The sequence below is a fragment of the Heptranchias perlo genome, chromosome 32, assembly GCF_035084215.1.
Source record: "Heptranchias perlo isolate sHepPer1 chromosome 32, sHepPer1.hap1, whole genome shotgun sequence".
Taxonomy (NCBI): domain Eukaryota; kingdom Metazoa; phylum Chordata; class Chondrichthyes; order Hexanchiformes; family Hexanchidae; genus Heptranchias; species Heptranchias perlo.
In genome coordinates, this window is record NC_090356.1 from 2,494,357 (window position 1) to 2,517,987 (window position 23,631).

The 23,631-nt window shown below is 47.3% G+C and overlaps 1 protein-coding gene across 1 annotated transcript in view; it reads right to left on the reverse strand.

Moving 5' to 3' along the window:
• The window catches only part of LOC137300783 (mucin-3A-like), a 62,483-nt gene that overhangs the window by 37,288 nt on the left and 1,564 nt on the right, over positions 1-23,631 (reverse strand). The window lies entirely within an intron of this gene.

Consider the following 23,631-nt stretch of genomic DNA (forward strand, 5'->3'; position numbering starts at 1 on the left):
CCTCCCAAACCCGCAACCTCTACCAGCTAGAAGGACAAGGGCAGCAGGCACATGGGAACAACACCACCTGCACGTTCCCCTCCAAGTCACACACCATCCCATCTTGGAAATATATCGCCATTCCTTCATCGTCGCTGGGTCAAAATCCTGGAACTCCCTTCCTAACAGCACTGTGGGAGAACCGTCACCACACGGACTGCAGCGGTTCAAGAAGGCGGCTCACCACCACCTTCTCAAGGGCAATTAGGGATGGGCAATAAATGCCGGCCTCGCCAGCGACGCCCACATCCCATGAACGAATTTAAAAAAGTGTAGAGGGAGATTCACTCCGTATCTAACCCTGTACCTGCTCTGGGAGTGATAGAAACCAACAATCTGGCAAAACAAAATAGCAGCACTGAGTTCCATCAGCCCTCACGGGTGGGTAGAAGGTCAGTTCTTCTCCGTGTTACTGTTAGTTGCTTTGTTATTTGAACATAAACCAACCTATCTAACTTATTCTTAAATGTTGACATGGTCTCCGCTTCAATCACTAACTCTGGTCATGCATTCCACAGCCTCACAACCCTCGGTGTGAGAAAGTTTCTCCTGTTCTCTGTCCTAAATCTCTTACATTTAATCTTCTATCTGTGTCCCCTTATTCTAGACCCCTCAACCAATGGAAACAGTCTGTTTCCATCTACTCTGTCCCTTCCCTTCATAATTTTAAATATCTCTATCAAATTATCTCTTTATCTCCTCTGTTCTAATGAAACCAGCCCTATTTTTCCAAGTCTTTCTTTGAATCTGCACTTCCTCAAACCTGGCAGCATCCTCGTGAATCTGCCCTGTCCCCTCACTATCGTCTCAATATCCTTCCTACAGGGTGGAGCCCAAAACTACGCACTATTCTTCAATTGTGGTCTTACTAAGGTATTATAGAGATTCACCATTACATCTCAACTTTTATATCCTCTACCTCTTGCCATTAAACCCAATGGCCTTATTCATGTGAGGTGCTGCTTTTAAAGTCTTGTGAACCTGAACCCCCAAATCCCTCTGCTCTCCCACATCACCCTTCCCTGCATTCAAAGTAAAATTATTACATTTTTGACCAAAATGTGCCACCTCTCATTTACTGACATTGAATTCCATCTGTCATTTTTTTGCCCATTCCACCACCTTATCGGTCTTTTTCATTCTCAGAATGTGGGCGTCATCAGTGCAGTCGGCATTTATTGCCCCTCCCTAATTGCCCTGAGAAGGTGGTGGTGGGCCTGCTCCTTTGTACTGGTGTGATACAGCTGAGCGGCTATTCTGCCGTTCAACTGAAGGGTCCCCGCAGAGAACATGGTGTGGCAACTGTTTGAAATGGGGGTAGTTGGTGGTATTCGCTGCTGGATGCCCATCATCTGCCATTATCAGGAGATAGTGGAGAGTCTTTTTGGACAGCACACTAAGAGTGCCACTGATATGTGAAACAGGAGTGCCAAGGACACTGCTGATCGCAATGGTAGCAGCACTAGACAAAGCATCTTGAGATTTCCCATAGTCTGGCAGTGTAACAGGTCTGGCACATTCTCCATGGAAATTTTATGGCTGATTAATGGCCAGCCTGTTTAGACATAAATATCTCTGCATATGTTTTAAAGTTGGTCTCGATCCAGATCTAAATCACCTCCCTATCTCTGTAACCTCCTCCAGCCCTACAACCCTCCGAGATCTCTACATTCCTCCAATTCTTGCCTCTTGCCCATCCCCGATTTTCATCGCTCCACCGTGCCTCCAGCTGCCTAAATCCTATGCTCTGGAATTGCCTCCCTAAACCTCTCCACCTCTCCACCTCTCTCTCCTCCTTTAAGACGCTCCTTAAAACCTACCTCTTTGATCAAGCCTCTGATTGCCTGTATTAATATCTTCTTAAGTGGCTCGGTATCAAAGTTTGTTTGATAATCGCTCCTGTGAAGCACCCTAGGATGTTTTACTTTGTTAAAGGTGCCATATAAATTCAAGTTGTTGTTGCTGTTATTGTGTTGAACAAAAGTCCATTTGGTTGCTATGCAAAATGAAGGCTTAAAAATGTAACAGGTGACAATGTGAGAATGACTCAGCTAATCACTAATCTCTGGTACTTCATAAAGAAGCAGGTGAATGAGTGTGATTTCCTTATGTCCAGTGTCGTGTGCCTTGTGTATACCTCACTCTCAGCCCCTCTACGTTGAGTCACAAAGAGACTGGGTAGTGTAGCGGTTTAAACATTGAGGGTGAAATCCCATGGGGGTTCTCCCGATCGTCTGCCTTAACTTCGGGAGAAGAGTCGCAGAAACTCTGGGAGAATGGTGTAAACATGTTGGTTTTCCAGAGTTTCTGCAGCTCTTCCGCTCAAGTTACGGGCAGACAATTGGGAGAATCCCCACCCGGAAATTCACCCCCTTCACCTGCGGGGCCTGCCTTCACATCCAGCCTGGACAGATGGGATGAAAGTCTCTACCAGCTGCTGGATGTTAGAGTCTGACATAAAATGAGTTTCTCCCCAGTCCCTCCTGGGCTCGAGTCAGAGGAAGACACCTCCCCTAGTTTGACATTAATCGTCTATCTCACCGAGAGAGGCTGCACCAAGGTGTATGTGGGATATGGAAAAATCTGCAGTGGTTGTATTGGCAGAATAGAAGGAGTATTACCCTGCAACTCACCCGGCTACACCTGACCTGGGAGCGCTCGACACAGGACGCCTGAAGTGGGAAGAGATCCATTCCCCAGTTACTGAAAGAAAAGCTGCCAGCTGACTCAGGGCTGGTACTCTACACCTGGTGTGTGTCTCAGTGTCAGCTCCAATAAACTGAGAAAGGCTTGTGGTTCCTATAACAGGGGGCTGATACTGAAAATCAAACCCGGCTGTTTTGGTGATCGGGGAGTCTATTTTTTAGCAGTCACCGTATAAATGACAGGCAGGAACAGAGAACATCTGTTGGCTCTAAAGGAAAGCCACTGTCGGTGAGAAAGTGATTTAAATCCTCAGCGACACTTTTAATTCTGTCAACTTTGAAGAGGCTGCTTGGTGATTTATTGTTTTTGACAGAATCTATGCGATTAAATCTGATTATAAGTTCAGGCCTGTCACCTCACGTTACATTTGTATATTTATCTAGGGTAGTTATATTATGGTGTTGATCGGGCATCTAATCATTTTAACAATCATAGATAAACAATAAATAATCTGTTTATTGTTGTAAATAGCTCCTGGCGTGTTTATTTGGAATAATAGAGCAGAGCTTTGCAATAACCCCAGTAGATATAACCCCTCAAAGTCAGGTCCATATTCATTACTCAGCTCCAGAAACCTTCAATGTGATGGACCTCTGTTAGGGCCAGTGTGGATTGGCAATCGTCCAGATTTGAACTGGACATTCTAATTTTTTTTGAGCAGGCTGTCTGGAAATTTCCAAATTAGACTTCAAACAAAAGTCCAAGTTTCCCACTTGGTTCTGTGTCCCAATGTTTGGATGTATTATTTATTGAGGTTATTAAAATTCTTAATGAATTTTGACGATCAGCAAAGCAGAGCTCAACCCTCGGACACCATACCCATGTCTCATCCCTATTCCACCTCCTCCTCACCTCCCCAACCCTCGGACACCATACCCATGTCTCATCCCTATTCCACCTAGGATATAGGATATAAGAATCTTACACTTTCATTATTTTAAAAACCAGAAACCAAACCTTCAGGTATGCATTTTAATTTGTAGAGATAAATAGAATAGAGGTTGTATTCAGTTTAAATCAGAATGTACTTCCTTAGTGGTTTGGACATATTCCTGCTTGGACTCGCTGATGTCCTGACTTGGACATTAACCCTGATCCTGTCCTCAGCTGATGTCAACCTACATGCCCTTTCCAGCTGGGGTCATTGATAGTGATCAGGAGTTGGAACTCTGGCTGATTTCTCCCCTCTTTAGCCCAGACCATGACAAGCTGTTTCACCTTGTCCAGACAGTAGAACCCGAGGACACGGCCTGAGCTTGAAGGGGGTCAATTCAAGACTAATCTGCGGAAACAATATTTCAGTGAGCGAGTGGTGAATCAGTGGGACAGAGTCCCTGGGGAGACAGTGGGAGCAGTTAGTGTCGATTCATTCAAACACAAATCTGATCGATTTCTTTCAGAAGGTAACATTTCAGGAGACAGTATATGAGTAATTTGAGACATGACGTGGTGAGTGTAACAGGCTCGGGAGGAACAGGTGACTTTGGACCTGATTCCCAAAGCTCTCCACCACTGGGAGTTTCCTCACCTCATGGCTGGGTCTGTTGGAGACTGATTGATGGAGATTGATCGCTGTGATCAGTCAACAATCCATTATCGTTGTATCAGCGACTACCCAGATGGTGGAAGGTGAACTAGATGGACCGCGGACTATTATCGTCCAGCAATTCCTATATTCCTAATTATAGCACACTTCCTGTCCTTCCCAACTGAAATTAGGCAAAACAGCAGAGAATGAGAAGCTGAGCTGAGACTGTCTTAGTCTGTATGGGTCAGTGTCACACTGGGCAGTGCTGTTACCCTCTGTGCCAAGGGGGGGTACCTTGCAATATAAATTCTGACCCATGGCTATGTAACTCTGCAAAACAATACCCCCTCTTCACCTAAATCTATGTGTGGCACAAGCCAGCAGTGACTCTGGGCCAAACCAAGTTAAAACCTGAGGCACAGTCCAGTGACTATAATTCAAAGGTATTTGAGGGTGGGGCCTAATTGAAAAGAATCACTACAACAAGCTACAGCCTCAACACCTAGAAACCATTGTAAGGAATCTTACAACACCAGGTTATAGTCCAACAGTTTTATTTGAAAATCACAAACTTTCGGAGAGTATCTCCTTCATCAGGTGACGAAGGAGATAATCTCCGAAAGCTTGTGATTTTCAAATAAAACTGTTGGACTATAACCTGGTGTTGTAAGATTCCTTACATTTGTCAACCCCAGTCCATCACCGGCATCTCCACATCACACCTAGAAACCATGGCAGAGCATTCCAGTAAACTGTTCTCATTCAATACACAAATATAATGGACCTTTCCCAGTTACAATATGCATACATACAGCTTTTAATTTTAATAATGATTTACTCGCCAAGAGCAAACATGGGTCATTCTTTGAGCACAAATCATTTTGGAAGATATGAATGGACGGATGCAGGTGGGGCATGTATCAAAATACCACTGAGGTACTTTCTGCACCTGTTTTTATAGTTTCATTAACAGAAGCTAAAGGAGCCACTGCCTCTCTGTGCGTTCTGTATACACACTAACGCGAGTTCTTACTGAGGAATTTACAAGAACTTTATATTGTCTATTCCGCAGAGACAGTTACATGCAGAAAACATGCTCGTGTCACTGCAGGCATTTATTGATTATAATCAACCTCCTGCAGCCTCCAATCTCTCGCTCTCTCTGTGGCAATTATTCTGTTATTGATAGCACGGTAGTCAGGTCGCTACTGAACCATCTTCCCGGGTTCCTTTTTAGTTTCAAATACATCATCCAATTCATTTCTTCCCTCGCAGTATCGAGATCAAGACACAATGCGGTAGAATTTGGTATGTGTTGTGCCCGTTCTTTTAGGCATAAAACGGGTACAAAGTGTACCAATGTAGCAATGGGACAACCTGGGCCCAATCTGCACCGGCATTGGTCCCACTGCTACATTCGTGGGGAACTTTCTTTTAGGTGTTCCAGGTGGATGCCTAAAACAGGCGTTAAGCCCCTTAAATATATTAGCACCTGTTGAAGGACCCCTCTACAAAATTAGTTCCCACTCAGGATTCTTCAGAGGCCCTGGTGCGGCCGCCAACCAGAGGCAAGTTTAATTTATTTTAAAAACACCTTCCTGTGGAGCCAGGAAGAATAGGAGAACTCCCTCTGACTCACAGTCCTGGCGACCCACCCCCTGAACCCTCCCTCCCAGGACTTAACTAAGGGCTGCTGCCGGTCTCCCCAAAATTGATTTCTCTCGTGGAGCGAGCTGCCTGTGGAGGCGCAACTAGGGTTACCAACTCTGGTCAGATGTATTCCTGGAGGTTTCATCACATGACCTCCCGCCTCCAACTACCCTACCCAGTAAAACATCCTTTTTACCCATCTCCAATATTCTTATAACTAATAAATTAAAGCGTTCAAAGAAAATTAAACAAACCCACCATTTTTTTTCATTGCCTCTATGATTTTTCTCCCGGGTTTTGCTCACAGCAGTGCCCTGGAGATTAATCTTCATTTCCTGGAGACTCCAGGGCAATCCTGGAGGGTTGGCGACCCTAGGCACTAACTCTGAAGATGTAGATGAGACCTGAGGACCAATTTCGGGCCGGCCTCAGGACCTCTCTGTTTGAGTGTGCACCGCTCACGCATCACCAAGCCTGGGCCCAAAGACAGGCCCAGACTCATTTCCACCATTTGCATCATCTTCTCCCTCAGTTGTTCTTTTCTTTCTTCTTCAATCTGTGGGTTTTCAAAACCCAAGCCCTCTGCCATCAAACCAACACTTCCTAATTTAGCTTGTTCCTCTTTTCAGTCTTGCTGATGCCCCAAATAATGGAAATAAAAAATAAAAGGACATGTGACACCAATTCTTCCATTTTTAAGTCATAAAACAGTCATAGATGCACAGTGCTCTCTGTGTAAATATTAAATATTCCTATTTATTAATGGGGGCTTTATTTTGAGTGTAATATTTACTATATATGCAGTTCAATGCGATTAGGATTGGTTGAGTGTTTTGAAATGCTAACTGTTCAAACAGCAGGAGGGAGCGATTGTTCACAGTTATGAAGAACACTCGAAAAATAAAATCTTTTCAATCTTGTTTTTTAATTTCCACTTTCTCCTCCAGCAGAAATATCGTCCACATTTGGTGGCTTTGTTTGCGGATAGGATAGCAGCACGCTCTCAAAAACCAGCACAGCACCCAATACACTCCCTCTACACTGCCAGTACACTCTCTGTACACTCTCTGTACACGCACTGTACACTCCCTGTACACTCCCTGTATAGTTCCTTTATATTGCCTATATGATCGCTTTATATTCCCCAAATTTTCCCAATATCATTCTTGTATATTTATCAGGTGTCTGACCGACTGTCCCAGAGTGTGAAAGGACAGTGTCTGACCGACTGTCCCAGAGTGTGAAAGGACAGTGTCTGACCCACTGTCCCAGAGTGTGAAAGGACAGTGTCTGACCGACTGTCCCAGAGTGTGAAAGGACAGTGTCTGACCGACTGTCCCAGAGTGTGAAAGGACAGTGTCTGACCGACTGTCCCAGAGTGTGAAAGGACAGTGTCTGACCGACTGTCCCAGAGTGTGAAAGGACAGTGTCTGACCGACTGTCCCAGAGTGTGAAAGGACAGTGTCTGACCCACTGTCCCAGAGTGTGAAAGGACAGTGTCTGACCGACTGTCCCAGAGTGTGAAAGGACAGTGTCTGACCGACTGTCCCAGAGTGTGAAAGGACAGTGTCTGACCGACTGTCCCAGAGTGTGAAAGGACAGTGTCTGACCGACTGTCCCAGAGTGTGAAAGGACAGTGTCTGACCCACTGTCCCAGAGTGTGAAAGGACAGTGTCTGACTGACTGTCCCAGAGTGTGAAAGGACAGTGTCTGACCGACTGTCCCAGAGTGTGAAAGGACAGTGTCTGACCGACTGTCCCAGAGTGTGAAAGGACAGTGTCTGACCCTCTGTCCCAGAGTGTGAAAGGACAGTGTCTGACCCTCTGTCCCAGAGTGTGAAAGGACAGTGTCTGACCGACTGTCCCAGAGTGTGAAAGGACAGTGTCTGACCCTCTGTCCCAGAGTGTGAAAGGACAGTGTCTGACCCTCTGTCCCAGAGTGTGAGAGGACAGTGTCTGACCCACTGTCCCAGAGTGTGAAAGGACAGTGTCTGACCCTCTGTCCCAGAGTGTGAAAGGACAGTGTCTGACCCTCTGTCCCAGAGTGTGAAAGGACAGTGTCTGACCGACTGTCCCAGAGTGTGAAAGGACAGTGTCTGACCCTCTGTCCCAGAGTGTGAAAGGACAGTGTCTGACCCTCTGTCCCAGAGTGTGAGAGGACAGTGTCTGACCCACTGTCCCAGAGTGTGAAAGGACAGTGTCTGACCCTCTGTCCCAGAGTGTGAAAGGACAGTGTCTGACCCACTGTCCCAGAGTGTGAAAGGACAGTGTCTGACCCACTGTCCCAGAGTGTGAGAGGACAGTGTCTGACCCTCTGTCCCAGAGTGTGAAAGGACAGTGTCTGACCCTCTGTCCCAGAGTGTGAAAGGACAGTGTCTGACCGACTGTCCCAGAGTGTGAAAGGACAGTGTCTGACCGACTGTCCCAGAGTGTGAAAGGACAGTGTCTGACCGACTGTCCCAGAGTGTGAAAGGACAGTGTCTGACCCACTGTCCCAGAGTGTGAAAGGACAGTGTCTGACCGACTGTCCCAGAGTGTGAAAGGACAGTGTCTGACCGACTGTCCCAGAGTGTGAAAGGACAGTGTCTGACCGACTGTCCCAGAGTGTGAAAGGACAGTGTCTGACCGACTGTCCCAGAGTGTGAAAGGACAGTGTCTGACCCACTGTCCCAGAGTGTGAAAGGACAGTGTCTGACTGACTGTCCCAGAGTGTGAAAGGACAGTGTCTGACCGACTGTCCCAGAGTGTGAAAGGACAGTGTCTGACCGACTGTCCCAGAGTGTGAAAGGACAGTGTCTGACCCTCTGTCCCAGAGTGTGAAAGGACAGTGTCTGACCCTCTGTCCCAGAGTGTGAAAGGACAGTGTCTGACCGACTGTCCCAGAGTGTGAAAGGACAGTGTCTGACCCTCTGTCCCAGAGTGTGAAAGGACAGTGTCTGACCCTCTGTCCCAGAGTGTGAGAGGACAGTGTCTGACCCACTGTCCCAGAGTGTGAAAGGACAGTGTCTGACCCTCTGTCCCAGAGTGTGAAAGGACAGTGTCTGACCCTCTGTCCCAGAGTGTGAAAGGACAGTGTCTGACCGACTGTCCCAGAGTGTGAAAGGACAGTGTCTGACCCTCTGTCCCAGAGTGTGAAAGGACAGTGTCTGACCCTCTGTCCCAGAGTGTGAGAGGACAGTGTCTGACCCACTGTCCCAGAGTGTGAAAGGACAGTGTCTGACCCTCTGTCCCAGAGTGTGAAAGGACAGTGTCTGACCCACTGTCCCAGAGTGTGAAAGGACAGTGTCTGACCCACTGTCCCAGAGTGTGAGAGGACAGTGTCTGACCCTCTGTCCCAGAGTGTGAAAGGACAGTGTCTGACCCTCTGTCCCAGAGTGTGAAAGGACAGTGTCTGACCGACTGTCCCAGAGTGTGAAAGGACAGTGTCTGACCGACTGTCCCAGAGTGTGAAAGGACAGTGTCTGACCGACTGTCCCAGAGTGTGAAAGGACAGTGTCTGACCGACTGTCCCAGAGTGTGAAAGGACAGTGTCTGACCCACTGTCCCAGAGTGTGAAAGGACAGTGTCTGACTCACTGTCCCAGAGTGTGAAAGGACAGTGTCTGACCCACTGTCCCAGAGTGTGAAAGGACAGTGTCTGACCCTCTGTCCCAGAGCGTGAAAGGACAGAGTGTGAAAGGACAGTGTCTGACCCACTGTCCCAGAGTGTGAAAGGACAGTGTCTGACCCTCTGTCCCAGAGTGTGAAAGGACAGTGTCTGACCGACTGTCCCAGAGTGTGAAAGGACAGTGACTGACCCACTGTCCCAGAGTGTGAAAGGACAGTGTCTGACCCACTGTCCCAGAGTGTGAAAGGACAGTGTCTGACCCACTGTCCCAGAGTGTGAAAGGACAGTGTCTGACCCACTGTCCCAGAGTGTGAAAGGACAGTGTCTGACCCACTGTCCCAGAGTGTGAAAGGACAGTGTCTGACCCACTGTCCCAGAGTGTGAAAGGACAGTGTCTGAGTATATTAGGGAGAATCTTATGAAACCCTTCCACTGTGTGGGTCCCTTACCCATCGGTCTGCGAGACACGAGTCTCCTGCCCGTAGCATTTATAAAATCTGCCCCTTTTAGTGTAGAGCAGGAGATGGTGTGATAAATCTTGACTTCAACACAATGAGGAGGAAGAGTGAGGGGAGCTCAGCAGCAACTAGAGAGGGAGCTCCATGGGATAATGACCATTTTAATGGGCCGGATCTCGCTGGAGTGGGGCATCTCGGGCTCCGGCCCGTTAGTTAGACTTTTTCCTGCACCCTTCAGCTCAAAAAATATTTGCGTCGTAACTTAGAATCATAGAAAGGTTCCAGCGCAGAAAGAGGCCATTCGGCCCATTGAGTCCGTGCCGGCTCTATGCAAGAGCAATCCAGTTAGTTCCACTCCCCCGCCATATCCCCGCAGCCCTGCAAATTTTTTCCTTTCAAGTACTTATCCAGTTCCCTTTTGAAGGCCATGTTTGAATCTGCCTCCACCATCCCCTCTGGCAGTGCATTCCAGATCCTAACCACTCGCTGTGTAAAAAAGTTTTTCCTCATATCACCTTTGGTTCTTTTGCCAATCACCTTAAATCTATGTCCTCTGGTTCTTGACCCTTCCACCAATGGGAACAGTTTCTCTCTATCTATTTTGTCTAGACTCGTCATGATTTTGAATACCTCGATCAAATCTCTTCGCAACCATCTCTGTTCCAAGGAGAACAACCCCAGCTTCTCCAGTCTATCCACGTAACTAAAGTCCCTCATCCCTGGAATCATTCTAGTAAATCTCTCCTGCACCCCCTCTAAGGCCTTCACATCTTTTCTAAAGTGTGGTGCCCAGAACTGAACACAATACTCCAGTTGTGGCCAAACCAGTGTTTTATAAAGGTTCACCATGACTTCCATACTTTTGTACTCTATGCCTCTATTTATAAAGCCCAGGATCCCGTATGCTTTTTTAACCGCTTTCTCAACCTGTCCTGCCACCTTCAACGATTTGTGTACATATACCCCCAGATCTCTCTGTTCCTGTACCTCTTTTAGAATTGTGTCCTCTACTTTATATTGCCTCTCCTCGTTCTTCCTACCGAAATATATCACTTCACATTTTGCTGCATTAAATTTCATCTGCCACGTGTCCGCCCATGCCACCAGCCTGTCTATATCCTCTTGAAGTCTATCACTATCCTCCTCACTGTTCACTACCCTTCCAAGTTTTGAGTCATCTGCAAATTTTGACATTGTGCCCTGTACACCCAAGTCCAAGTCATTAATATATGGCAAGAAAAGCAGTGGTCCCAGCACTGACCCCTGGGGAACACCACTGTACACCTCCCTCCAGTCCGAAAAACAACCGTTCACCACTACTCTCTGTTTCCTGTCACTTAGCCAATTCTGTATCCATGTTGCTACTGCCCCCTTTTAGTCTATAGGCCATAATCTTGATGATAAGCCTACCATGCGGCACTTTATCAAACGCCTTTTGAAAGTCCATATACACCACATCAACTTCATTGCCCTCATCTACCCTCTCTGTTACCTCATCATAAACTCTATCAGGTTAGTTAAACACGATTTTCCTTTAACAAATCCGTGCTGGCTTTCTCTAATCAATCCACACTCGTCCAAGTGACTGTTAATTCTGTCCCGGATTATCGATCCTAAAAGCTTCCCCACCACTGAGGTTAAACTGACTGGCCTGTAGTTGCTGGGTTTATCCTTACACCCTATTTTGAACAAGGGTGTAACATTTGCAATTCTCCAGTCCTCTGGCACCACCCCCGTACCTAAGGATGTTTGGAAGATTATGGCCAGTACCTCCGCAATTTCCACCCTTACTTCCCTCAGCAACCTAGGATGCATCCCATCCGGACCGGGTGACTTATCTACTTTAAGTACAGCCAGCCTTTCTAGTACCTCTTCTTTATCAATTTTGAGCCCATCCAATATCTCAACTATATCTTCCTTTACTGAGACTCTGGCAGCATCTTCTTCCTTGGTAAAAGCCGTTATCAGCTCGCACTTGCTGGAAGTGTGAGTTGATAACGGGCGTGACAAGAGCAAGGGGACATCTGGGACCTTAGTGAACGCTGGGACCAACAATCTACCTCCTTCACCAATGAGATTTAAGGATTGAGAAAGAAACAGAGGAACGATGGAGAAGGAAATCGGGTGAATTAGCATCAAATCAGGTACAGAAAGAGAAATAAAGAGAGGGAAAGAAAGATTGGTTTAAGAAAGAGAGTGGAAAAAAAGAGACAGAAAGAAAAAAAAATTTTAATTTTAAATTTGATACTTTTAAAATCTCTAACAACAATTTACTACCTGCAGGAACGAGATTGAACAGTTTAAATTGTTCCTTTCTGGGCCAGAGAGATTGATTGGCATTGCATTAACGATTATCACGTCATTAAAAGGTACTTATGCTGTTAATTACCAGCCCTAACATTCTGTGGCGCGTTTAATGGACAAATCCAGCAAATTCTTAAAAATAACCGGGAGGCCGAGGGCGAGATGCAAAAGGCTTTTGTGTGAAACAAATCAACCAGTAACTTCTGGAGATTCTCAACTCACAGTGTATCTCTTAATCCCCTGAACCTGCCGGCCGATTTGCCCATTAATAATGGCCTGTGTCGTTAACACACCGTTATTTTTCCAGCAAGATCTGGCCCGAAATTTGTAAAATAGAGAGTGCAGTGTTTCTGGGAAATGAATCATCAGATTAATTGTTTCCCATTTGTTCCCACAACCAATGGGTTGGATTTAATTATTAGCTCTTCCTGCAATCCTAGCAAGCCTTTCCTTCAAGTACTTTTTCTTTATCCCCAGTTTTGTGTACAAGACATAACAGTCCTCCATTTATGCCCAGCCTTTGTCAATGTCTGGAAATTAAATTGGTTTAATGTGCTGATAGAAAGGATTACACTTTGATCCCATCCTGACATCCATTGAAAAGGTTTGTGCAAATCACAGGTAAATTGATTTCAAAATGGTTTGTATAAGGCCGTACAGAGCATTATTATCACTTGAAATCCTGGATCATTCATGACTGCATAACATTAAATCCGAGAGAGCTGGTGAGCTCCCAGATTCAAGTCTCATGTGAATCTCTCAGAATCCATGAGACTTCCTCTCTAGACAGCTGGGGTCCTTTGAAGCCAGATGTGGTTCAGTGGGGAGCACTCTTGCCTCTGAGTCGAAAGGTTGTGTGGGTTCAAAAGCCCTCGGCAGAAACTTAAGCCCATAATCCAGGCTGACACTGCAGTGAGGGAGTGCTGCACTGTCGAAGGTGCCATCTTTCAGATGAGATGTTAAACCAAGGCCCTGTCTGCCCTCTCAGGTAGATATAGAAGATCCCGAGGCACTATTTTGAAGAAGAGCTGTGCAGTTCTGGCCAATACTTACCCCTCAGCCAACAGCAACTGGTCAATTATTTCATTGCTATTTGTGGGACCTCACTTTGTGCAAATTGGCTGCTGCATTTGCCTACAAAACAACAGTGAGTACACGAAACTAATTCAAGGGCTGTGAAGTGCTTTGGGATGTCCTGAGGACATGAAAGACACCGTATAAAAGTTCTTTCGATTGTTCACCCTTGTATCCCGCTATATCTGTCCCTACCCCAATAACTTCTCACCCACCCTCAATGTATATCTTACTGCTTTTTAATGATCCATTTCTTAACTAGTAGTAACAGGTTTTGGTTAGGAAGTAGTGGCAGACTATTGGTGTCTAACAAAGGGTAGCCCCTGATTAGGCACTAGTAACACAAAGCATTGGCACCTAACACAAAGTGGTGAGATGCCATCTTCTACCCATGATTCTTTTCAGGCTAAGTGCCCTCCAGAGGAGGACAGGTATTTTCCCACATTGAGGAGCAGAGAGAAAGCAGATGGGAAAGTGCTGCTCCTTCTCATCTCCCTGGTGGAAGGTGAAGAGGGCAAAGCCTTCAGAGCACATTACTCAGCCTTCCTATTGGTCGAGGGAGCAGAACCAGGCCTGAGGAGATCTAAAAAGAAAGGAGGAAAATTGAAAATGGAGAAGGAGATGGGGGAATAAAATTAAAATAAAGATTTTGTTTAGTTGATTTAGGTAAGTTGAAAAAGTTATGCTCACCAAGTAGCTTCTAACCATTTCCCATCTGTTCTCGATCGGTTGTCAGGGTGTTAATGGAAATGTATTTAGGCAGTCCCCTCTCACCCCTCACAGGGCACAAGTTCACAGCACAGATCGCACACTGTTTGACACTAACTGAGTTGTCTCACAGGTGCAGGCCACTTTATTCCCTGCTTTGGCCTATGATCAGCTTTGGGCCCCACGGATATGTTTAATTTCAACCTCTGCTTGATGGTCAGTAACTTTGGCCAGGATCAGCTGGGTTCTGGGGATTCACCAGTAGGTGGGCTGATTCATTTTAAACCTTTTTGACAAGGACTTGTGAGCTGACTGGGTCCCTGCCCACCCTGATCAATTGGAGCCAGTACACTCGGGGTTGTCCTTTTCGCTCTGGATTGATCAACACTACGATAATCGAGTTGCCTGTGATCACATACTCCCAACAGCAATATGACTCAGCTCGTGAACAATAACTGACCTTTCAGCACAAAGACAACTGTGATTTAGCTACGCTTTAAGATCACAGAATTCTTTCCCGTACTGAGTTCGAGGAGAGCTTCATTCTATTTGTGACTCACTCACAGCTACACTCCTGTTCAGATTTAACACTTTATTTTTTCCTCCTCTTTTTTCCACCCACTTTCCTCCCTTCCCTCCTCCTCCTTTCCTGTCCGGAAGGAGTTGGCTCCTCACTGAGGTACAGTTCCACAGATGGTCATTGTTTAAGTGTGAGCCTGGACGGTGTATGTTGGCAGGCTCCATGACTGAGGGGGAGTATCAAAGCCTAAAGCCCACACACACGTTCCTGCAGGGGTCATTGGATAGAGATCAGAGGCGGGAGCCCCGGCTGATTACCCTCCCCCGCCTCTTTAACATAGGTGCACTGAGCCTCACTGTGGCCTAAGATTTTTTATGAATCTGTTCATGGGATGTGGGCGTCGCTGGCGAGGCCGGCATTTATTGCCCATCCCTAATTGCTCTTGAGAAGGTGGTGGTGAGCCGCCTTCTTGAACCGCTGCAGTCCATGTGGTGACGGTTCTCCCACAGTGCTGTTAGGAAGGGAGTTCCAGGATTTTGACCCAGCGACGATGAAGGAACGGCGATATATTTCCAAGTCGGGATGGTGTGTGACTTGGAGGGGAACGTGCAGGTGGTGTTGTTCCCATGTGCCTGCTGCCCTTGTCCTTCTAGGTGGTAGAGGTCGCAGGTTTGGGAGGTGCTGTCGAAGAAGCCTTGGCGAGTTGCTGCAGTGCATCCTGTGGATGATACACACTGCAGCCACTGTGCGCCGGTGGTGAAGGGAGTGAATGTTCAGGGTGGTGGATAGGGTGCCAATCAAGCGGGCTGCTTTGTTCTGGATGGTGTTGAGCTTCTTGAGTGTTGTTGGAGCTGCACTCATCCAGGCAAGTGGAGAGTATTGCATCACACTCCTGACTTGTGCCTTGTAGATGGTGGAAAAGCTTTGGGGAGTCAGAAGGTGAGTCACTCGCCACAGAATACCCAGCCTCTGACCTGCTCTTGTAGCCACACCATTTATATGGCTGGTCCAGTTAAGTTTTTGGTCAATGGTGACCCCCAGGATGTTGATGATGCGGGATACGGCGATGGTAATGCCATTGAATCAAAGGGAGGTGGTTAGACTCTCTCTTGTTGGAGATGGTCATTGCCTGGCACTTGTCTGGCGTGAATGTTATTTGCCACTTATCAGCCCAAGCCTGGATGTTGTCCAGGTCTTGCTGCATGCGGGCACAGACTGCTTCATTATCTGAGGGGTTGCGAATGGAACTGAACACTGTGCAGTCATCAGCGAACATTCCCATTTCTGACCTTATGATGGAGGGCAGGTCATTGATGAAGCAGCTGAAGATAGTTGGGCCTAGGACACTGCCCCGAGGAATTCCTGCAGCAATGTCCTGGGGCTGAGATGATTGGCCTCCAACAACCACTACCATCTTCCTTTGTGCTAGGTATGACTCCAGCCACTGGAGAGTTTTCCCCCTGATTCCCATTGACTTTAATTTTACTAGGGCTCCTTGGTGCCACACTCGGTCAAATGCTGCCTTGATGTCAAGGGCAGTCACTCTCACCTCACCTCTGGAATTCAGCTCTTTTGTCCATGTTTGGACCAAGGCTGTAATGAGGTCTGGAGCCGAGTGGTCCTGGCGGAACCCAAACTGAGCATCGGTGAGCAGGTTATTGGTGAGTAAGTGCCGCTTGATAGCACTGTCGACGACACCTTCCATCACTTTGCTGATGATTGAGAGTAGACTGATGGGGCAGTAATTGGCTGGATTGGATTTGTCCTGCTTTTTGTGGACAGGACATACCTGGGCAATTTTCCACATTGTCGGGTAGATGCCAGTGTTGTAGCTGTACTGGAACAGCTTGGCTAGAGGCGCAGCTAGTTCTGGAGCACAAGTCTTCAGCACTACAGCCGGGATGTTGTCGGGGCCCATAGCCTTTGCTGTATCTGTCTACCTGAGATCAACTCCCTCAACACAGACTGGGTATGGAACGAGGCATCTTCCTGGCCTCTTTGGCTCTGTATCTAACCAAATGTTGCACTTACTGACTGAGCTTACCTGTACTTTTGACGTAAAGTGTTGTGTTATTCCTGCAACGTCATCACTTACCCAACTAATACAACCACGGATAATAGTCACATTGTTAAACGTGCTGTACAAAGTGGATACACTGATACGATTGACAAAGCAAACAGATAATATCGGTAACACCTGTCAACACCCTGTAAGGTAAACAAGGCAGTGCCAAACACAGTAACATCCACTGTTTCTCTGAGAATGCAGCTCTGGTCATTAGTAACAGGGTTTGTTACAGATCCTCGTACTTTCATTAGCTTCTAACAAGTGAGATGCCCAACAGGGTATCTGTAAATGCCGAGGGCTGATCTCATTACAAACTCTGGGGTCCCCGATAAGTTAAATGATAGTTGTCTTGTCACACAACTGAAACATTTCCAAGCTCTCCACAGCTTGGCAGCTATTCTGCACCTGCAGCCTCCCACAGACAGCAATGAGATTAATGATTGCTTACTCTATTCCTTTGCTGGTATTGTTTGATTAAGGAGTGTTCCAATGGTGCATAGAATCTTTAGCATTCACAGGAGCAGCTTGATGGGGTCTTGGTTTAACGTCCTATCGCAAGGATGTGCCTCCAACAATGCAGCACTCCCTCAGCACTGCACAGTAACGTCATCTCTAGACCACGTGCCACAGGACTCCAAACCTGTAACCTTATGACTCAGAGGTGAGAGTGCTACCACCTGAACCAGATTGACACACTGGATTCCAAGGCCTCAGGCCTGAAATGCTGCCCCAGTGCGGGCACCGAGTGCAAAGGCTGCTGGGCGCCTCTGCACAACCTGTGCACAAGGCTCCGCAGATTCCAGCACCGTCACAAATGGGGCAACGCCCAGACAATGTGGCTGAAGCAGCCCAGCCCCACAGTGCACGCGTGAAACAAGCAGTGAAGGGGAGGCCGCCAATCAAAAGAAAGTAGGACGTCCTTGCCCTTTTTCCTCTCCCTGCCCCCCCGCCCCCAGAACCCCTGCCTCCATGCCCAGTTCCCCTGTGCCCCTCCCTCCCACACTGGGAGAGAGCCCAGCACACAACAGGCTACACTGGCTTTACTGGCTGCTGGCACCCAGCAATGCAGCCCCCGCACGCCCAGTCCGTCAGAATATTGCGGCAGGGCTGACCTGCCTTTATCCAGCGACCTCGGCTGCCACGCACAGGTACATGTGGCACTAGTGTTACCGAAATAGTCAGTGAGTACAAGACTCAGATTTCCCCATATTACAAACTGATTATTATAGTGGTGGTTATTGTAGTGGTGGTTATTGGAGAGGTGGTTATTGTAGTGATGGTTATTATAGTGATGGTTATTATAGTGGTGGTTATTATAGTGATGGTTATTGTAGTGATGGTTATTATAGTGGTGGTTATTGTAGTGATGGTTATTATAGTGGTGGTTATTATAGTGATGATTATTGTAGTGGTGATTATTGTAGTGGTGGTTATTGTAGTGGTGATTATTATAGTGGTGGTTATTGTAGTGATGGTTATTGTAGTGGTGATTATTGTAGTGGTGATTATTATAGTGGTGGTTATTGTAGTGATACATAGAAACATAGAAAATAGGAGCAAGAGTAGGCCATTCGGCCCTTCGGGCCTGCTCCGCCATTCAAAATGATCATGGCTGATCGTCTAACTCAGTACCCTGTTCCCACTTTCTCCACATATCCCTTGATCCCTTTAGCATTAAGAAATATATCTATCTCCTTCTTGATGTGCTAGTTATGTGATTTAGTGCAGCCTAACCACACAATTTAATGTTTTCAGAAAATTCTCCTGAAAGTAAATAAATTGGTGGGCGCATGCTAAAGTTGAGGACATTAGACGATAAATAAGGAGGAGGGACATAGGGGGGACCTTTTCATCCAAAGGGTAATCAGGTTGGATTTATGGGTTAGGCTCTATGGGTTGATGTATGGGTTAGGTTGTATGGGATGGGGTGTATGGGATAGGGTGTATGGGCTGGGGTGTATGGGATAGGGTGTATGGGCTGGGTGTATGGGATAGGGTGTATGGGCTGGGTGTATGGGATAGGGTGTATGGGCTGGGTGTATGGGATAGGGTGTATGGGTTGGGGTGTAATGGGATGGGGTGTATGGGATGGGGTGTATGGAATGGGGTGTATGGGATGGGTGTATGGGATAGGGTGTGTGGGCTGGGTGTATGCGCTGGGTGTATGGGATAGGGTGTATGGGTTGGGGTGTATGGGATGGGTGTATGGGTTGGGGTGTAATGGGATGGGGTGTATGGGATGGGGTGTATGGGATGGGGTGTATGGGATGGGGTGTATGGGCTGGGATGGATGGGATGGGGTGTATGGGCTGGGTGTATGGGATGGGGTGTATGGGATGGGGTGTGTGGGATGGGGTGTGTGGGATGGGGTGTATGGGATGGGGTGTATGGGCTGGGATGGATGGGATGGGGTGTATGGAATGGGGTGTATGGGATGGGGTGTATGGGCTGGGTGTATGGGATGGGGTGTATGGGATGGGGTGTATGGGATGGGGTGTAATGGGATGGGGTGTATGGGCTGGGTGTATGGGATGGGGTGTATGGGATGGGGTGTATGGGCTGGGATGGATGGGATGGGGTGTATGGGCTGGGTGTATGGGATAGGTGTATGGGATGGGGTGTGTGGGATGGGGTGTGTGGGATGGGGTGTGTGACCTTTCAGTCAGAAGGTCATGAGTTCAAGTCGCACTCCAGAGATTTGAGCACATAATCTAGGCTGACATTCCCTTTGTAGTACTGAGGGAGTGCTGCACTGTCGGAGGTGCCGTCTCTTGGATGAGACATTAATCCGAGGCCCCGTCTGCCCTCTCAGGTGGACATAAAAGACTCCATGGCATTATTTCAAAGAAGAGCAGGAGAGTTCTCCCCGGTATCCTGGCCAATATTTATTGCTCAACCAACATCACTAAAATACATTATCTGGTCATTTATCTCATTGCTATTTGTGGGATCTTGCTGTGTACAAATTGGCTGCCACGTTTCCTACATTACATCAGTGACTTCGCTTCAAAGAAAGTACTTCATTGGCTGTAAAGCGCTTTGGGACGTCCTGAGGGTGTGAAAAGTTCTTTCTTTTTTCTTCAGGAAGGTCCCAGGTTCCCACCTGGCCTGTTCTGAGTTAGCTGACCTCCACTGTGGCACCAGGTGGGAGGCTACAGTGCCCCATGGCTGGGGAAGGCAAAAAAATCAGCCAGGGTCTCTGCTCCCGACTGTTGCCCAGCGACCCTGCAGCAAGGGGGGTGTGTGTGTGTGGAAGTCAATTGAAGAGCAGGCAGGCTATGTTGCTCTTTATCCTCTCGTACCCTGCCAACACTCGCCATTGAGGCTCAGGTGTGGAGATTGGACACTTGGTATTGGGGGGCTGTGGAGCGCAGCAGGGGTCAGACCCATCAGGAATACACTTTGGGGAAAAAACACATCAGTTGACTGAAAGCTTTAAGGTCGGTGTTTATGCGCTCCTGGATGTTAATCTTAACTTCAGATAAGATCATATGCTGCTTTAAGTAATTTTTGTTTAGTTAAAATAAAGTTTATCTTATCGGAATTTCATTTTTCTACAAACACTTTCATTTTAAGTGAGCTGAATCATTGATAGGGTTAAAACTCTTTACTGCTCAAGATGCTGAATATCTTTAAATATCTGCCAACCAGACGGCCCGTGACTTGTTTAGTAAAAACATCACCCAGTGTAACACTGAGGTATGTGGACTGGAAGGTCCCGGGTTCAATCTCAGTCTGTGCTGAGCTAGCCAATATCCACAAGGGTGCTACATCTGGGCTGTGTCCCTGGACTAGGGAGTGAGGCAAATCAGCCAGGATTCCACTCCGGGAGAGAGACCACTGGTGTAAGCAGTCAAGTGAAGATTACTTACTACCTCTGAACACAGATTGGAAGCAACTGTTGATGTGACTGGTTTAGTTGGTCAAATAGTGAACAGCTGAGCCAAACAGACTAGGTTTGGTTGCCAGTACGCTGATCTCCACCGGTGCACCGGAGGGGACACTAGTTATTGGTAGTGTAGTGGTTCTGTTACTGCCTAGTAATTCATGTTAGGCCTGATCTAATAACACTGATGAGTTCAAATCCCACTGTGGTAGTTTGAGAATTTAAATTCAGTTTTAAAAAGCTGGTCTCAGTAAAAGTGACCATGAAGCTGTTGGATTGTTGAAAAACCCAACTGGTTCACTAATGTCCTTTAGGGAAGGAAACCTGCCGTCCTTACCCAGTCTGGGCCTATACGTGACTCCAGTCCCACACCAATATAGTGGACCCTTAACTGCCCTCTGAAGTGGCCTAGCAAGACACTCAGTTGTATCAGCAGTTTTAGAAGACCCACCACCACCTTCTAGGGAGGGGCAATAAATGCCAGCGATGCCCATATCCCGAGAATGAATAAAAACTAGCTGACCCCAGTACCACAGAGGAAAAGCACAGTTCGTGCTCCTGATTGCTGCCCAGTGTGTATGGACATCAAATGTGGTTAGGACTGGTCTTAATGCGATGCCCACGCAGTCAAACAGCCTGCTGACACTCACTGTCAAGACTCACAAATGGTCTGGAGGTTGCTTGGTCCCCATGGGACCGTACCCCAGTGGGAGTCAGTGTTCCAGGGGAGTAGAGGAGAAAACTGGGAAATGAAGAAAGCTGCTGTCACAGTCTGCAGAAGAAGCTAATTTCACTGGAATCTGAGTGTCAACACTGCACTCTCCCTCTCAAAACCACAAACAATTCCACGCCCTTTCACTCTGACCCAAGGGCAGCCTGTTGCTGGCAGCAGTCATTTCCTGTATAGGAGTGTTACACCATTAAAGCTAATTGTTTCATGTCTCCACATTTTCAAATTCAACCTTCACTCTGTTGAGGTGCTTGGACCACGAACAGTCAAAAGCTCACACTCCTCCTCTAAACTCCTTTCCCTTCTTTGAAGCCACAATTTTTTGAGACAAGTAACAAATCAACGCTGAGTGGGTTGGTACCTGCCTGACCAACTTTGTAATATTGTGCTTATAGAGAGTATATAGATAGCGTATAGGGAATATATATTTAGGATATAACAGAACATAGAAAGATAGGTTATAGAGAGTATATGGACAGGACATATAGTATATGATAGGATATAGAGAATATATAGATAGGATATAGTGAGTGCATAGATTGGATATATCAACAGGATATATAAAGCATATAGACAGGCTATAGGGAGCATATAGGCAGGATATGGTGAGTATATAGACAGGATATGGTGAGTATATAGACAGTATATAGACAGGCTATAGGGAGTATATAGACAGGCTATAGGGAGTATATAGACAGGATATAGGGAGTATATAGACAGGATATGGTGAGTATATAGCAGGATAGTGTACAACAACAACAATAACTTGCATTTTTATAACGCCTTTTACACAGAAAAATGTCCCAAGGCGCTTCACAGGAGCGATAATCAAACAAAATTTGACACCGAGCCACATAAGGAGACATTAGGACAGGTGACCAAAAGCTTGGTCAAAGAGGTAGGTTTTAAGGAGTGTCTTAAAGGAGGAGAGAGAGGGGGAGAGGTTTAGGGAGGGAATTCCAGAGCTTAGGGCCCAGGCAGCTGAAGGCACGGCCGCCAATGGTGGAGCGATTAAAATCGGGGATGTGCAAGAGGCCGGAATTGGAGGAGCACAGAGATCTCGGAGGGTTGTAGGGCTGGAGGAGGTTGCAGTGATAGGGAGGGGCGAGGCCACGGAGGGATTTGAAAACAAGGATGAGAATTTTAAAATCGAGGCGTTCCCGGACTGAGAGCCAATGTAGGTCAGTGAGCACAGGGGTGATGGGAGAACGGGATTTGGTGTGAGTTAGGATACAGGCAGCAGAGTTTTGGATGAGCTCAAGTTTATAGAGTGTGGACGATGGGAGGCCGGTCAGGAGAGTGTTGGAATAGTCCAGTCTGGAAGTAAGAAAGGCATGGATGAGGGTTTCAGCAGCAGATGAGCTGAGGCAGGGGCGGAGACGGGCGATGTCACGGAGCTGGAAGTAGGTGGTCTTGGTGATGGATCGGATATGGGGTCAGAAGCTCATCTCAGGGTCAAATAGGACGCCAAGGTTGTGAACGGTCTGGCCAAGGAGAAGGAAGGAGTCGGTGGTCAGGGAACGGAGTTTGTGGCGGGGGCCAAAGACTATGGCTTCGGTCTTCCCAATATTTAGTTGGAGGAAATTTTTTCTCATCCAGTACTGGATGTTGGACAAGCAATGTGACAAATGAGAGACAGTGGAGGGGTCGAGTGAGGTGGTGGTGAGGTAGAGCTGGGTGTCGACAGTGTACATGTGGAATCTGACTTTGTGTTTTCGGATGATGTCGCGGAAGGGCAGAATGTAGATGAGAAATAGGAGGGGCCAAGGATAGATCCTTGGGAGACTCCAGAGATAACAGTGTGGGAGTGGGAAGAGAAGCCATTGCAGGTGATTCTCTGGCTACGACTGGATAGATAAGAATGGAACCATGCGAGCGCAGTCCCACCCAGCTGGACAATGGAGGAGAGGAGTTGGAGGAGGATGGTGTGGTCAAACCGTGTCAAAGGCTGCAGACAGGTCGAGGAGGATGAGGAGGGATAGTTTACCACGGTCACAGTCACAGACGATGTCATTTGTGACTTTGATAAGGGCCGTTTCAGTACTGTGGCGGGGCGGAAACCTGATTGGATGGATTCAAACATGGAGTTGCGGGAAAGATGGGCACGGATTTGGGAGGCTACAACATATTCATGGACTTTGGAGAGGGATGGAAGGGTGGAGATGGGGCGCTAGTTTGTAAGGACAGAGGGGTCAAGGGTAAGTTTTTTGAGGAGGGGGGTGATGACAGCAGGTTTGATGGGGAGGGGGAGAGTACCTGAGGAGACGGAACCATTAACAATATCCGCTAGCACGGGGGTCAGGAATGGAAGTTGGGTGGTCAGCAGTTTGGTGGGAGTAGGGTCAAGGGAGCAGG